Source organism: Rhamphochromis sp. 'chilingali' (assembly GCF_963969265.1).
Source record: "Rhamphochromis sp. 'chilingali' genome assembly, chromosome: 14".
NCBI classification, from domain to species: Eukaryota; Metazoa; Chordata; class Actinopteri; order Cichliformes; family Cichlidae; genus Rhamphochromis; species Rhamphochromis sp. 'chilingali'.
In genome coordinates this window covers 19,823,275-19,841,625 of record NC_137941.1, presented here as the reverse complement: position 1 = coordinate 19,841,625, position 18,351 = coordinate 19,823,275, and positions in this window count along the sequence as shown.

Genomic DNA, 18,351 nt, shown 5'->3' with positions numbered 1-18,351 from the left:
GATAAGCATGATTTAAAAGATGGCCTTAAGCTTTTGTGTGTCTGAAGTTAAAACTGAGTTTTTATTTTCAAAATAAGCTATCTTTTTCTTTTTATACAAAGAAGTGGCTTGTTGTTGCAACATTTTTACCTGTGCTGGATTATGGAGATATTCTCTATTTGAATGTTTCTGCTCAATGTCTTCGAATGGTTGATACTGTCTCTCATGCTTCTCTAAGGTTCATCACTAATCGTAAGTTTCAGACTCACTAATGTGAGTTATACTGTTCAGGTAGGATGGCCTGCTGTTGGAGGAACTCTCACCTACACAGTTTTATATATAAGGCAATACTTGGATTTTTGGCTTCCTATACATGTTTCCTGCTTGCAATGAAACATGCTGGTCGTTTAAAACTAAACTAAGAATCCTTGAGGCAATTCCATAACATGAAACTGTTTCAATTGGATTGCTTGTCACTGTAAATTATATAATAATTGTAATTTTATCAAATTTTATTTTATTATTTTTTTATTTTTTTATTTTTGCTTGAGTGTGTTGTTGTTGTCTGTGTTTAATTGTGTAATTTCTGTAACCGTGAGATACTTGCTGCTGCCTATCTTGGCCAGGTTTCCCTTGAAAAAGAGGTTTTTAATCTCAATGGGATCTTCCTGGTTAAATAAAGGTTGAATAAAATAAGATGAATACTTGGGATTTACATTTAGAGAATTAAAGGTTCATGATTATTGGCTGATAACATCAAATGTGATGACTGAGTTCAAACAAACTTAGAAGCATTTTATGTATAATATATTTAGAAAATATTTTGTGACAGTGTTAATGTCACACAGTGGAAATTTGTATTTATCTTGTATATTGTTTTTATTCTGATTTTTAGTGGTTATTTATGAGTGTTGTTTTATTTGCATGGTTTTATTCTGTTTCTATTGCATGGTTTTTAGTGTTTTATGTGACATGGTTTTTATCCACTGTGGACTGGCGGCACATGGGACAAATTAGCTGATAGGGACCACCTGCTGAGGCAGGGGTGTGTCCGGAGGTGGCCTATCAGCTGTGTAAAGACCTTTTAAAAACAGGTTAGCTGAGCACTGAAGGAGAGAGGCCCCAGACTGGAAGGTTAATGTGAGCCGGTTAATGTGAGCCGGTCAGCGTGACGCGGCGGCTCAGTCCCGACCTCATGGAACGGCAACAGTAAGAGACAACGCGTGTGACTGGCAGCAGGGCAGAGGTTTACCTCTGCCTGCATTTGTGTAGGGTCTCTACTGTTGTTTACTGGGTGCAGCTGGATTGGGAGAGGGTCGCCATGGCCATGAGCCAGGGCCGCTTCTGGGACCATTGTTCTGGCCCCTATTTGCTATTTTACAGGACACCGACGCAAGGGGAGCTGTGGCGGTGGTCGCATGATGGATTCGGGTGCAGAACGCAAGCTGCAACAATTTATTACGTACATTTTAAGGGTGTTTTTATTTGTGCTCCCTGGCCTAGTAATAAACTGTTTCTGATCAGACCTGCTTCCTCTCTGTGCCCGTGGTATCTGACTCGCTTGCTCCCCCTTGTATTTTAAAGAATCTTTCTTTTTAGCGTGACATTCTGGCGCGACCGCTTTAGTGTCGCCGCGCGTTACATTAAAAGCAAACTCTCAAACACCTCCATCTCCTGTTTTGGTATACTTATTTAATTTAGCTCTGTGAGGTGAACCGTAAATATGGGAAACTAGCACTTTGAAATAAAGTGGGAAAAGAATATTGTATACATACACTTTTTTTTTAAAGTGCTAACAAATACAACGTGGTTAGTGGTAAAGCAAAAAACCTTGCGCTTAAATAAAAGATAAACAATAGTTTATTTATTCTGCATTACTGTGAGCACCCTAAATAAATGCTATTTTTCAAAGGATGAATCAGTCATTTATGCTTTGTGTTGGCCCATTTTTCTATAGAACCCATTTAGAGCCCATTGTGGCAGGAAGTCTTTTAAAAACAAAGTGGGGGGGGGGGTTTGTGGTCATCACTTTGAGAGGCTCAGTTACAGTTTTTTACAGACGCTAGGACACATTTCTCAATACTTAGGTCACGTTTGCAAAGCTCCTCACACAGTGAGCACAACAGAAGTCTATGTGGGCTAAACTGAGGACCAGTTATCATTGTTTTGGCACAAAATGCATTCAAAATTTCATGAATTATCTTCCCACTCAGACACAACAACTGCCAAAAATCTTTGTACGGACAGGACATTTTGCATGTGCTTACATACTGTTTTCAAAACTGTTAAACTTATGGCCAAAACAATAACACAATGCAAAACTTGAAAAGACAGCAAAATTCAACAACAATATTTTATTGAAACATATTTTAAATCTAAAAATGCAGTTTAACCAGCCACAGCTTATTCTCATTGTAGATGAACATCTACACAGGTGTTACTCCTTCAATTTTTCAACTCCTTCAATTCTGGCATGCCAGAAGATTCTTTCCTAGGTGTGTTGCCCTAGATGACATAAGATGTGATGTGGATGAGAACCTGTGGCCAAATGGAGAAGACCGAGTAGATTAGCATTACTATTGTATGTGTATCAGTGGATGGTGTGTATACAAATTCTTGTATTTTGGGATTACTTAGTGCAAAAAAATAAAAAATACATAAACAAATATTAACGAATTCTGCATGATGTCTGATTCATTCCAGTAACATATATTGAAATTATAAACAGAGATGTGTCCTTGTTTTACACAAGAAAACACTGTGTAATGCTACATGTTGTTAGTGTTTTTAGGTCATTGTTTTGTGGGTGACAAAGTGTGTTTGTCGGCTGTCAACCTTTGCTAGTGTTCTGGAAGAATGAGGTTATTTGAGACCTGAATGAAGTGTTTTGGTAGTTGTAGTGCATTTTGAATGTGAAATGAACTGCTTTGCCAAGCTGACGGTCAGTTAGGAGGATTGTGTGAAGAGTTTTGCAAAAGTGACCTAAGTATTGAGAAATGTGTCCTAGCGTCTGTAAAAAACTGTAAAGCTGTGAAGAAAAGAATTCTGTGAAAAGCTGAACAGAAAACAAAGTGTACCAGAGAAAAGACACATTGGATCAATCGTTTTACAGTTCGGACTAAAATAGATCTCAACAGTGCTCTTTGCTGACAATTTCTACATTTGCAGGTAATATCTGAAAGCAATGTTATCTTGGTCATTTAAACAATATTGTTACTAATTGGCTGCAGGTGGCATAGATCAGTAGGCTATTTGTGTGAGAACAATTAAATAGATTTCTCTTCCTAAAAGTAGTAACACGTTAATTCCAGTGTATACACACACACACACACACACACACACACACACACACACACACACACACACACACACACACACACACACACACACACACACTGAACATAACAGGTAAGTGAAATAGCTTCCTTTGCTTTTAGTGTACTTTTTAGTGCAATGGACTAGTGATGTGTCGGTAGCGAACGAAACAACACACAGTTCATTTGACTGCAAACGGCAATCTACTGACACCTAGTGGTGAGATTATATATTTTTAAATCAACCTTTAAACTTTGAATCAACCTTCTAATTTTAAAGTCATTGTCTAACATTGACATGTTATATTATTTAATTATTATTTACACAGTCACATACATTAGTTCAGAATTCAGAAATAAAGCAACTTGCCACTTCCCTTTTGTGGCTCCTCCTCAGACACAAATAAAGCTGACAGGAAGTTCAGGTCTGTTTCTCTCTCTGTCTGATGATCATGATGTTCAAGCTAAACCAAGCAGCACTGCTCTTCATCGAGCTATTAGTGATGTGGCATGTCTCTGCCGGTAAAGACTACATTTGTGTTTAAGATTATTTTTTTTCTAGATTAGATACCGATATATATTTATATTGACTTATTGTCGCCGTTAAACTTCATACACTGTTAGAGATATCCACATTTTATATTAAGATATTTTTTCCCTCTAAACTTCAGTAATGCTTCAAGACGAAAACAGAGCTATGATGGTGTCCAGAGGAGACTCAGTGACGCTGACTTGCAACATATCCAAGACAAATACAACGCAAATCTCCTGGACCAACAACAGATCTGTTTTTCATTATTCCATTGAGCTGAATCGCACCTATTCAAATTTCTCATTGCATAGACTGAAAATAAATCATGAGCTCCCTACAAAGCTAATTATTTGTAGTGCTCAGCCCGAAGATGAAGGACTTTATAAATGTAGCATAGCAGGCAACCGTGGTGTAAATATCATTACATGGAATTTAACTTTGTCTGATAGTCCCAAAGGTGGGTAGTGAAAAAAGGCAGATGAATCACTTCTAGTAAAGGTCAAATAAGCCATTTAAATGAATTCTCTGCTGATTTTATACAGAATCAATTTCATCACAATATTTTCTATACATACTCCCACCTGCAATTGGATTCTTTCTGTGTGGTATCACACTAGCTGTCTTCCTCTACAGGTGAGTACAACTTTTATAACTTCATGATGCATGCACGAATGTTGCTCTTTGTTATGCTGATGCAGAACTGTTGCAGAAGTGCTTGTAAGACGGATTTCATTATTAAACAACAATTTTATTGTGTATGCCTGCATTGAAAGAGTTAGTTCATCTCAAATTACCAATGATTATTTTTTTAGTTGACCGAGCAGTTAATTTTACGTACATGTTGAGGATTTGAAGCATCTAAATGCAGCGTGTTGTGAATTTTTGTGTGTTCACTATTTCTGCAAAAACCACAAATCTAATCTAAATTAAAAGAGGTGAATCAGCCCTGAGTGCTTTAGCTTGACTTATTTTTCTATGCAGTAGAGGATGAAAAGAGGAAATGTCAGTAGTGAGGACGTGTTTGTGGTTAGAGTCAAAGTTGAGTCAAGGGCCATTTTCTATCCAACCACAACCTCTATGTTCCTTTTTTTTAACTAGAAAAGTATCCCAGCTAATTATTTTCTCAGAGTCCAGTCTGCAGAGGCTCATCATACTTAAAAGCTTTTGGAGAACAAAGAAAAAAGAACAATCCATGAGTCTGGGTATTAGTTTTTATGTTTCAGTACTGTAATCATGGTGTGGTACACAGGTAACCAATCCAACAACAACACAGGATCGAGCAATAAGAAGGACAACAAAATTGTAATGCTGAATTCATAACTCTAGGATAACTGGATCATAGGTGTAACTAAACACAAACATTTACCAGGTATAGCCTGGTAGTTTTATGTTTAACTTGTGGTAAGTTACAGCGCGTTAGCAAGCACAAGAGTGTAACAGTATATAGTTACAGTATTGTACTTGTATATATCAAAGTGAGCTGTATTACAAAGTGTTACAATACAAAAAAGGAAGGCTTCCAAGGACAGTTTTCATGTTTTCTATTGGTATGAATTTTCAGTTCGTGTTGTTTCCAAATTATGTTTTAATACAATTCAATATATAATTCAGTTCATTATCTAACATGTTAAAAAAATATAGCTACAAATAGTGACTGCCTTCATTGTCTGGGTTTTCTCACAGTGATAGACATTTTGCATTTCCTGTGGTCACTATAAGATTTCGAGTTTGTTACAATTTACTAACCAACTCTCATGTGATAATGGACACGAAACAGGTGGATATAACTAAAATGTGGTCATTATTGGTCACTGCTTTTACTCTGCAGAAAAATGAGGAGGAGGGCACTGAATCAGGATCCAGTCCAGGATCAGTTTCCACCTAATTCAGGAGACCAGGTCAGGAGATCTTTGTCATCTTTGACACTCTCACATGTCTCTGCCTTATTTTCTTTCCTAGTTTCACCACCAATTCTTATTTGCACCTTTTTGGTCTTCATAGGCAGCGTTCTCTCAACCACAGGGTGGCACTGCTCACTGTAAAAACGACAAACAGAGTGGTCAGTATATGGAGAGGCTGAATTTAATCTATGGCCACTACTGAGCTGATCAGTCTTCCAGTTACACAGAGACATGGACGTTTTTCAACTTGAAAGCTGAAACTGCAGGGGAACCCCACCAGAATGAGGACAGCAGGGCTACTGTTGCAAAGAAATGTTGGATTCAAGGACTAGAGAAAGGACATGAACATGCTGTTTCAGAGACAGAAGGAGCATTTTTAAAAAGTTTTCAGTGCAGGAACATTGTATATTAATGTATTTAAACGGCTATAACAGTTACTGAAAGGTACATAACAAAGTCATAATAAAATAATACACTATATTTACAATCCCCACATATCTTTGATGATATGTCAGTATATTTTTCAGTACAGACAATGGCAACAATGAACATGGTTTAAAATACCTCAAACATTTTTATCACTTTCACCTTTAGATCAGTGTTTCCAGGAAAGAGGTACTTTCTATATGTTCACAATGCATACCACCAGAAATCATCAAAGTTATAGGGCTTTTTGTCTCTTTGTGAAAAACAAAACATTAAGTGGACTTGATGGCCTTGCTGGATGTAAGAGAAAATTTAATGGCGTTTTTAACATGACCCAACTTTACACTAATACAAGTTTTAACAAATTAATTCAACACATTTTAAGTTATCGTGATTACAGACAGAATGACATGCACATACACAAATGCTACCAAAATACAACCTACAACTGGTGAAGTGAATAAATATCCATGTTATGGCAATAATGGATGAACCGAACAGAATCCACTTGGAGCTTTGAGAGAACAACAGGTGGTTGTTTTCAGAATTAAGAAAAATGATTTTAAACCTTTTAATCTTTTCAGTGGAGAATATCAGTGAAAATTAGTTTTTAGTTTCTTAGCTGGTTTATTGAATAGAAACAAAGCCTAATTGTTGTTGATGAAATATGTATATGAATATGTATATGTCTATGAGGATCCACAATGTCTCCTCATCTTCCATAGTCCTCAGCACTGGCTCCCCTCAGGGCTGTGTGCTAAGTCCCCTCCTGTTCACGCTGCTTACATATGACTGCTCAACCAGGCTGTCATATTGTAAAGTTTGCGGACAACACAGCTGTTGTTGGTTGCATCACAAACATTGATGAGACTGGCTACAGGAAGGATGTGGAACACTAAGAGGACTGGTGCAGGAAAAACAATCTCTAGAGATTGGCATATATAAGTACAGAGCTGTGTTCAGAAGAGACTTGTTGATGTTGACTTGCACCATATTAATAAAACAATAATCTCTTGGACCAAAGTAAGATCTGAGGATAGCAGGGATAGCAGTGGTGCCTGTGCTTTTTTAGAAAAGTATAGTTTAAAATGAGTTTGACCAACATGCATATTAACATGCATAATGCCAAACAAGATTTGATTAGCAAGTTGTTTTTTTAACAAAGTTAAATGCATAAATGCAGAACACATAGTGGAACCACATGTAATGTTTTTAAAAAGCCAGCAGATGGTGACAGTTGATTATATGTTATGACACGATATGTAACTAAATTGATACTTTGGTTAGCACTAACTGAAACAAGTGTGATTTAAAAAAGGGCCTTAACCCTTTGTGTATCTAAGATGAATATTTCGGATGTTCAGAATTGGAGGTTCGTGATAATTGGAATACCTGTTTAAGTTAGCTCTGTGTTTTTCTGCATTGCGCCAAATACATTCTGTTTTTTAGAGGATGTTTTGTGGTCATTACGTTGAGAGGCTCAGTTCAAGCTGTCAGCTGACAAGAAAACAGTTCTGAGAAAAACTGAACAGGAAACAAAGTGTGCAAAAGAAAAGACACACTGGATGAATCGCTCTACAGTTTGGAATATAAAGATCTGAACAGCGCTCTCTGGTGACAATTTCTACATCTACAGGTAATATCTGATGGTGATGTTATTTCCATGACATAAAAAATATTGGCACTAACTGGTTGCAGGTGAAATAGAACATATTGTTCAAATTCAAATTCAAATTCAAATTTTATTTGTCACGTACACAGTCATACACAGTACGATATGTAGTGAAATGCTTGGACAACTGCTCGTGACCTAAAGAAAACAAAAAAGGAAAAGGCTATGAATAAGATAGGAAATAAATATGAAAAATTAAAAAGGGTAAATTTAACTAGGAAGGAATAAAATATAAATTAAGGTTAAAAATGAAATAACTGTACAACACAAATTAGAATGAAGGGTAAATTTAACTGGGAGAATAAGATAAAATATATAAATTAAAGTTGAAAATAAAATAACTGTACAACAAAATACACAATATAGAACTATATAAGAATGTATGAAGAAATATAAATAAATATATACACAATAACAGCAGCGTGATTTAAGTAATGAAGTGAAAGTATCTTCCTCTGCTTTTGTTTGTAGTGTTTGTGTCATGGTTCTGATTCGTTTCGACCCAGTATTTTTAGTTCTTGTGTATAGGCTTTATTTGAATGTTGGATCGTTTTGTTTCCCTGGTGCTTTGTTGATTATTATTATTATTATTATTAATAATAATAATAATAATAATAATAATAATCTATTATTATTATTATTATTATTATTATTTTCAGTGATTCTGGTTTAGGGTTTTGTGTCTCATGTTTTGCATAGTTTGAGTTTCATGTGTTATATTCTGTCTGCCTCTCTGTGTCTGCATCCTAGTGTGATGGTTTCCTGTTTTATTTTGATAGCCCCTGTCTGTTGTCAGTGTGTTCATTTTTGCTTCTCCCCTGTCTCGTTAGTCTAATTTCTCCCAGCTGTGTCTCCCTCCTGTTGCCCATTCCCTGATTACTCCCCTGTCTATATAAGCCCTGTGTTTTCCTGTGCTCTCTGTCGCATTGTACCCGCAACCTGCTGTGTCTCCTGTTCCGGTTTAGTATTTCTAATCCAGTGTTTCAGTCCTTAGTTCCTCTGTCCAGAGGTTTGTTTGTTTTTTGAGTAAGAGGTTTTTTTTACCAGCAATAAAACTGCTCCTTTATTACTCCCCACCTTTTCATATGAAGAAACATTATTTTTCATGGTCCCTGTGCCTCCCAGTGTTGCTACAAGTATTTGTTGTTTTGCTCTCTCTCACTCTGACTCTTACCTGTCTGCCTGGGCGGAGCTCAGATGGGGCTCCTGCCCTTGGCATACGCACCTGCAGCTAATCACCGGTGATTTGCAGTTGCTCTCGTGCTCTTCTTAATGCAGGGGCTCTGAGCGACTCGTTGCTGGAATATTGGCTGTATCCTAGTGATGTGTCCTGTGTGTCGAAGCGTCGAATCGTGTGTCGGGTAATCTCGGGGGCGTTTTTGTGAAGCGCGTATCGAGGCTTGCTTTGATTACGTATGCAGTGACGTTCGAGGCCTCGCGGGCAGTCCGTACCACGTGACTGATTCAGGGACTGGTTTACCGGTTCGCGCCAGATTCGAAATAAAATGGGCAGAAAAACAGCTGATTCCCCATCACACTGTGTTGTGGAATTGGATTACGTACGTGCTACATAGTTACTTGTGCATTTCTTCTTCGATGGAACCAGCAAGGAAGAGATGTTTTTTTTTAATTTTGTCTCTCCTAATAAAGTATGCACACAGTAATAAATATCACAAATGATAAACACCATAATATAAATAAACAACACTACACATCCTATAATCTGATTTCTGTCTTTTAGTTTATTAAAAAGTGAAGCACCAAACACTAGTTTGTGTCATTATCCAGATGTACATAAGCATGATTACACAGGTACTAGGAGCGGGTTTTGATTATAGATTAAAATCGATTCCAGCTTGGATAACGTGATATCGATTCATTAAAATCCTGAATCGATTTTTAATATAAATATTACTACATTTCAACCACCACCAAACAGCTAAAACAGTAAATGAGAGCAGGTACACCGATTCTGCACAAAGATGTAAACACAAGGCGCGGACCGCTGACGCATCAGAATCACACACACACACACACACACACACACACACACACACACACACACACACACACACACACTATACTTCAAGAACAGTTTCCCGTCTAAAAATCTGTTTTCTGCATTATTCGCTTGTTTGTTACGCATAAGACCTCCGTTGTTTGTCAGCCGCTGTTCTTTCCCATTTAAATACTTCCGAAAAGAAAACCTAATTTCTGCCGTTCAATAGGCTACTAAAATAATTTAAACTTTTTAACATTATGCAAAATTGCAAAACGCTAAGGTGTGTCTCTAAAAAAACCCTCTATTTGCTCTGCTTAAATTCAGCAGCATCAGGTAATGTTCATTTGTTGATTAATGGTTTTCTTTTGGTTTTGATCTACTGCTGAATATTTTTATAAAATCGTTTTTCTGTTTTTGCCTCAGCTATGTTGACACAAAGGCATCTGCTGTGATGCTTACACATTAGATAAAGTCTCGAAAGTGTCAGCTTTCTTTTTATAGTTATACAAATATGCAAATGTACTGATCTATGATCTGAATTATACTATTGACTGACTGTCTGAGGCTAACAGTTACACAGTCATACCAACACGCTGTCCTGATACTTTCCACTTTCTCTTTTGTATCACACATACTGAGACAATATTCGGGATAAATAACCAAGAAAACAATTTATTTATTCAGTTTAGAGGTTTACACATCATCATAATCACAGAGCCCGCTTCACTTGAGTTGTCCACTTGATGGCGCAGTAGAGCAAATGAATCATCACAATGCTTCGAACCATGAGTCGACCAATTGGGTGGAAAGCTTCAGTCCATCATGAGGCTTCATCTCACCATCACTACTGTATCCCAATTCACGGTCTGCAGCTTTAAAGGCTGCATTTTAAGGCCGATTACATCACAGCGACGCAACGAAGGCTGTCCCAATTCAAAGGCTGCTCAAAATGGGGCCCTCAAATGCATCCTTCATTTCCCAGAATTTTAAGGATGTGGCGGTGTAGACTTCGTGGCCCAACATATCCCAGAATGCATCGCAGTGGGCAGAAGCAGAGCGGCGGAAGAGTAAACTTTTTAAAGTAAGTACTGAATATTATGTCACTCATTTATGTGCAAATTTAATAATGAAGAACATTCAAACATTACTGTTGGCCACATGGCGACAACGTTATGTGACATTAGCGATGTTTGTACTAACTTGGTTTTAAAGCCTTTACTTTAAAATATATGACGTTCAATAGTTGACGTTAATCCTACAGAGAATGTGATGATTTTATGGATAATTAAAGTCAGTCATATATCCACAAACACAACAAGCTGAAAGTCAGTGATGCTGCTCGGTTTGCAGTCCTGAATATCACGGCACAAGCAGGATCCACTGCACTGTTAATGTTAGCTATGTTATATTGCTGCCTCTGTTCGGTGGTGTCAGCCAAACGGACTTTAACGTGTGTTTGAACGAGCTGACGGTTCACTCGTTAAGCTGAAAGAAAGATGCTTTAATCACAGGAGTCACAGCAGAGGAGGAGCCAGACATTTGAAACACCCGGGGCTTAGCCCTAAAGGGTAGTATGCATGTGGGATTTTTTTTTTTTTTTTTTTGAGGGGGGGGTTTAGAAATGACTGAAAGATTAATAGGCTCTGTTTTGAGTTTTGTTCAAAAAAGAATGACTTCATATAGGGAAATATATATATCACACATGCAGGACACCTTAAACTAGTTTTTTAATTAAGCAGCAAGACAGAACGAAGTCGGGGCTGTATCAAGACACAGGGACTAAACCCCAATTCAACCAGACGCAGAACTGATCCAGAATTAAAACAGGACTACAACAGTTCAAAATCAGGACTACTGAGGACTTAACCAAGACAGAACCAGAATCAGAACTAGATGATAGTAGCACTAAAAATCATCATAGACCTGCACTACACTTATTTTTTTAAATCTACCAAAGTACAATATTTAGATTGAGAAAAGTTTATATAATTATTTTGGCCTTGTTGTGCAAACAAGCCTGCATAACTTAATAAATATAGAATTTGAAAAATAGCAAACCTAAAAAGAAACACTAGGTACGAGATGCATGAGTACCTATGATACGGTGATACTTTTGGCAAACGACCATTTGACTAACATGTGTGTCTCACCTGCTCTTGTTCATCTGTTCTGTCCTCATTCTGCTCTCTCTCTCTGTTCCTCTCTCTCTCTCTTTGTGCTGACAATCATAAAATATACAGTTGAAACCAGATATTTACAAACTCTTCAGATCAAAACAAACACTTTTTTAATTGTAACATCAAATCAGACTAAATGTTTATTTTTTTAGATTGATAAATATAAAAAACATATTTGTTAACTTTAAGAGTAAAGAGAGAAACTATCTGTATTTCTTAATTGCAAATGGCACCAAATTGTATTCAAACTGAGCCACACTTATGGAGCTCCACAGTTCTTTTCCTGGTGTTTTGGTTGACATCTCTTGATTTTCCCATGTCACAGAAACAGGCTCTGTGTTTTGCCTTATATGCATCCACAGCTGTGCCACCAGTTTACTCACATGGACTCTACTAACCTATCAGAAGCTTCTTCAGCTCAGAATGGAATCGTCTGGAGTTTTCTTATTAATTAACAAACTTAGTGTATATGTACTCCTAAATTTGATGAAAGTGATAATAAATAGACAGATCTCTCTCTCTTTATTCTGACATTTAACTAATTCAAAAGATATTTCAATATTTATCTAAAACAAAAGTTTACTCTAAATTGATGTTGTACAGTAAAAATGTTTTATGTTTTCTCCATAAAGTGTATGTAAATATCTGGTTACAAATGTAAATATCCTGCTGTGTACTGAAATCCCTCTTGTTTTGCATAGAAATATACTGAACAACATACAAAGCACAATATATAAAATAACATTTACCTGAGTTTTTTCTTTGAAAGAACCCTCTAATGTCCATTCTTATATTTCAGTACATAACTGAAACCGATTTAGTCGGGGAGGGTAAGAACTGAAAATATGAAATAAACACACGTAAGCTAAGACTCTAAAAAATGGCATTTGTTCGGCTTTTCATTTCGCCATTTGTTGATTCACTTGAAGAGCAAGTAACGTAATATTGGTCAAGTGATCAGTTTCATATCAATCTTTCGTGATTCACCGTCATATTTACATTATTTGTACGGTACGAATGATTTGCTTTGGTACCTGGTCAAACTTAAGCTCTCCTTAGTATGGCTGGCTCTGTTTCTCCAACAGCGCACTAACAGGTAGCAGCTGCCCCGCCCCCTCGCTCAGTCGCTTAGTGCCTGAGCTCGGATCATACCAATATCAGGGGGGATTCACGCACAGTCGTAAATTCCCACAGTGTGCACTATGTGCTTCGAATATTGTGTGTACTTTTTGTTTTATACAGTTGTCAGCCAGGCATCTAACTATGAAAAAATTACACTCCAAAAGACCCCGGGCTTCTGACAAAACAACCCGGGCTTAAGCCCAGTAAGCCACCCCCACGCTCCGCCCCTGAGTCACAGGTGTGTCCACTGTACCATCTGGGAACTCTTCTTGTTTAGCACTCGTAATAACACAAACACTAAATCCTCCATCTCTTGTGCTGTTTTGTAGCAGTGTGTACACCTGAGACTGTCACCTGTCTGTCTGTCCTGCACTCTCTCTCTGTTTCTTTCTCTCTGATTGTGTAATAAAAGTATGAACATGTGTTTATAAGTTACACTTGTGTTTGAATCCTGCAGCTTATCACACATTTGATTTCCATGTGTGACAACTGCAAGTGTCCCGAGTGAGGACAGACTGAGGGACCCACTGCTGCACATCATCTGTGAGGCTTTGCACCCCTGATGATCCACCAGGACAAACTCAGCAATGTGTGAGGAAGAGGAGGAGGAAGAGCCAGCAGCAGCTGACAGATGGAGAGAATAGACAGACTGTTCCCTGTTTGTGAAGGACTGCTAGAAAAGTTTAACATAACTAATTGTCTGTCCTGAATCAGTCTTATTAGGTAATGTTCAAATAATGTTATCATCCCAGTGTTTTCAGTGTGGGAGAAAGTACTCAGGGCCTTCAAGTTACACACTATGAAAGGCAGCAACAAGTTTAATGTTCAGAAACCTAAAGTATGTATCAGCAGCAGAATGGAACTAAAAATAAATGTTTGTTTCAGTTCTATGAAGCTTTGAGTATTTTGGATTAGTAGCACTGCTGTGTTTGTTGCATCATATTGCTGTAATTGTTTATATGCTTTATATATTCTGAGGTAAGTTGATCTATAGTGTTACATCATATTCTGTAAGGATGTTATATGTTTGTATACTTTGTACCCAGTTTTACCCATTCAGCAGAAGTCAGCCTGATTAAGGCTCTGATATCTATTCTGTATGACTTAAAGCAGTTATGACATGGTCTGATTTTCTCACCCAATAAAGGAATATTTCATATATCAGTCTACTCTTCATTTTATCAGACACAGTTATCACAGCTCGTACATTTTCTTTTCATACATATGTAAGCATTGAGCCAAATTTAGTAATGCCAACATATTAAAAGAACAATATTTGTCTCTTAAATATAATACATCTATATATACAATGTCAAAGATACTTGTCTTTGAATGAAGATTTAAGGTGATGGGAAATATAAATAACTGCAACTTGAATCTTTACTGAAGCTCAGTGTTTGGCACAGTTCACTCATATGTATTTCACTCACATGTGCTGTACCAGTGTACCTGGCCATATATCATAGTTACACTGACTTTAGTCTCATGAACAACATTAACTAATTGTTATTTACTAACTAATCTTAAAATGACTGTTCAGTACAGAAATGAAGGCCAACAATCATGTTTTACAGTCCCGTGGTCTCAGCCTCAGATACTTATTAAATCACACAAAGCTCATGTAGAAACAAATGAACAAATGTTCTCCTTCATTTCTGTCAACCACACGTTTCCAGCTATCATGGTTGCTAGGCAACCTGGGCAGCGCGACGGAGGCTAGACCGTCCCATTTCACAAGCCTCGGACTTCCGGCCTTAGCGGTCTTTGAGTACACGGCCCTTGAGGACCATTGAGGCTGCGTACTTTAAGGCTGCAGACCCTGAATTGGGATACAGCCAAGGAGTAGTAATTAATAAATTCAGCACTATTCAACAAAGTGCGACACTGTGTGTGCAAAAGAAGGTGTTACAACTAAAAAACGTGATTTGGTACCAACTAATAGTAGGATTGAGGTAAAGCCTCCTCTCAACATCTCAGTCGACAGGGTCTCTCCCAGAGGGGGGGGGGGCTGTGACCCGTTGACGCCCCTGCCAGCCCCCATCCTTTGGGAAACCCTCTACAGAGGAACCGTGAGAACAAGGAACTTGCAAGTTCTCCACTCAGGCACTGTTCATACCTGGTCTATTGGAAGTTCATGTAAGAAGTCAGAAGCATGATGGGGGCGTCAGGGGGTGGAAGGCAGTGCCTAAATGCATCTCCCCTTCTTAGATTTTGAAGGAAAAAAATACATCAAAATAGTTTAAGTAAATTGAAAGAAATCAAGTGGACTTCTTTAAATGTCTCCAAGCCGATTCTCCTCTGATCCAAGAGGCTTCTTGTCCAGTTGATTTGCTACGAAGAGATTTTGGCTGTAGAAGTATTAATAAACAATACTTCACCTTCTAAAGAGGAAAAAAGTGATGTTTGTGATGTGATGTTCAATATAGCTGTATAATGTTTATAATGTTTAAATGACTATAATGTTTAAAGTGTAACAATTATGTGAAATTTGACTCTGACACCTTTGAAATATGTGAATTTCCTGTTGATGCTTTTCCTTTTAGTTAAGGCGGTAAGACCATGTGTGTGGCTCTTTGTGGTGCATGGACCTTTGCTCTGCACACGAGGTGGATAGATAAATTGTTTTCTTATGTCACAGGTCAAAAATTGAACCCCTACATTGGATAAGTGGAAAAAAATGGATGGCGATGCCTCAAAATACTATTTTTAACAGCAGCTTTCTTTTTCTTTTTCTTTTTTTACAAGTCTCGATACTTTTATGAATCAACAATGGCCAAGTTAAAGTGGAAGTTTGTAGTAAAAATGTCATGAGGCAGAATAAGTGCAAGAATTACTGGCTGTGTTGCAAACTGAGCAACATAAGAAAAATCATTATAACGCCCAGATTTTTAATGAACAGCACAAGAATCATTGAATCTGCAAAATGTCCCTGCATCTTTACAATGTGCATCTGAAAAAATTATATATACTCTAAATGTATTCCCAGTTGATTTAATTTTTTTAAAATGTAATAAAAAACAACGAAGTGTGTTGACATGAAACATTGTCTATGCTACTTCCACATACATTATTATTTATAGTTAAGGTCAATCACCTACATGTAAACGTTAGTTATCTGCTTAGCAACAGAGCAACTAACCACTTCCTTTTTTTTCAGCAGCTCCTCCTCGATGCAAAAAAGCCGAAGATGAAGTTCAGGTCTGTTCTATATATAGAACAGTGGTGGCATAGAAGAGCCACCTCCACAGGACAAGACTCAGCAGTCTATCTGCATCTTAAGGACAAAGGTCACTCTTTCGAGGATGCCAATGTTGACATTTTGGACAGAGAGGACAGATGGTTTAAAAGAGGAGTGAAAGAAGCCATCTATGTCCACTGTGAGCGACCATCTTTGAACAGAGGCGGTGGTTTACGACACCAACTCTCTGCCATCTATAATCCAGTTTTGAGTTCCCTCCCCAGACACCTTAACGCCCACTCACATCCTGGGCCATCTGACCTCAGGAATTCGCATGATAAGGTGGTGCCAGGTTTCACAATGAGCTCACCCGAAACCCTGGCTGATTGGACCCACACCCAGTTTCACACCTTGGCTCAGGGGATTAGAGGATCATCAGGAGGTCCTTTGTCCCTCTGTGGGGGGATACTCCCACTAGGTTTAAATCTGGGACTCCCCACCATTTGACCTTAGAACTGAAGAAGCTTCTCAGATGAGAGGTGAAACGTCTTCAAGCAACTTAAAGAAGTCCAGACGCTTTTGTTTGCAAGCTCCTTTGACTACGATGACCTGGATGACTGAGAACCTTCACAGACACACTTACAGAGGTAGTAATTATTGACCTCAGCTGTTAGCCTGGTGATGACTCACACACTGATACTGATACCGAGACATGCATGTGTGTCTGTTGCATCTTTTCAACTGGATTTCATTCTCAAGTTATTGATCAGTTAAATTAGTTATTTGGTTTAGCTGTACGAAACTCCAGTGATGTACTGACAACAAAAAGAAATGATAGAAATCCAATGTACGTATTTAGTTCCATTTAATTCAATTTTATTTATACAGTGCCAAATCACAACAAAAGTCGCCTCAAGGTCCTTTATATTGTAAGGTAGTCCCTACAATAATACATACTGAAAAAAACCCCAATAATCACATGACCCCATATGACCAAGCACTTTGGTGACAGTGGGAAGGAAAAACTCCTTTTTTAAGAGGAAGAAACCTCCGGCAGAACCAGGCTCAGGGAGGGGCGGCCATCTGCAGTGACCAGTCGGGGTGAGAGAAGGAAGAAGGGATAAAAGACATGCTGTGGAAGAGAGCCCGAGATTGATAACAAGTATGAATTAGTGCAGAGAGGTCTGTTAACACGTAGTGAGTGAGAAAGGTTAAGAAGGAATACTCAGTGCATTATGGAAATCCCTCAGCAGCCTACACCTAGGCTGTATCCCAATTCAGGGTCTGCAGCCTTAAAGGCCGCATTTTAAGGCTGATTACATCACAGCGACGCAACGATGGCTGTCCCAATTCAAAGGCTGCTCGAAATGCAGCCCTCAAATGCGTTCTTCATTTCCCTGAATTTTAAGGATGGGTCTGTGTATCCTTCGTGGCCCAGCATATCCCAGAATGCATCGCACAGCCTGGACAATTCAGGTACAGAGGCGGCAGAAACTCACATCCATAAATGTATGTTACTTTGGAAGTACCAACACGAATGTCAACATGCAAAAGATAATGGCAGTGTAATTGTACATGTCACGGTGAATTCATCCACAGTCGTCACATGTAGGTGACTGTAAATACACAGTATTTTTTTTTTTAACTGGTCAGTTTTAATATTACCTTGTGAGGGTCACCCTCCAAAAAAAACCCGTTAAGACAACAACAGACAAAAACGTAGCTGTGTAAACTCCAAATATCTGCGCAATGTGTCAACACATCACATATCTGCAGTACAAGTGCTCTGATGTTCTCGGAGACATCTGTTACCAATAACTCATCCAGTTGGCGAGAACAGGGTACTCCGTCCCAACGCCCACGCCCCGTCACCCCTCAGGTTAAACTTGTCACATAAGTCACCCAAATAATTTACAAATGTTATTGCTTGGCTTATGTCAATGTTGTATTTGTTACTAAGAAAATCGGTCTGGCTGAGATTTAAGTTGGGAGTCTGCACACAGCTGAATGTGCAAACATATTATACTATACGTCAAACAGAAAAATGA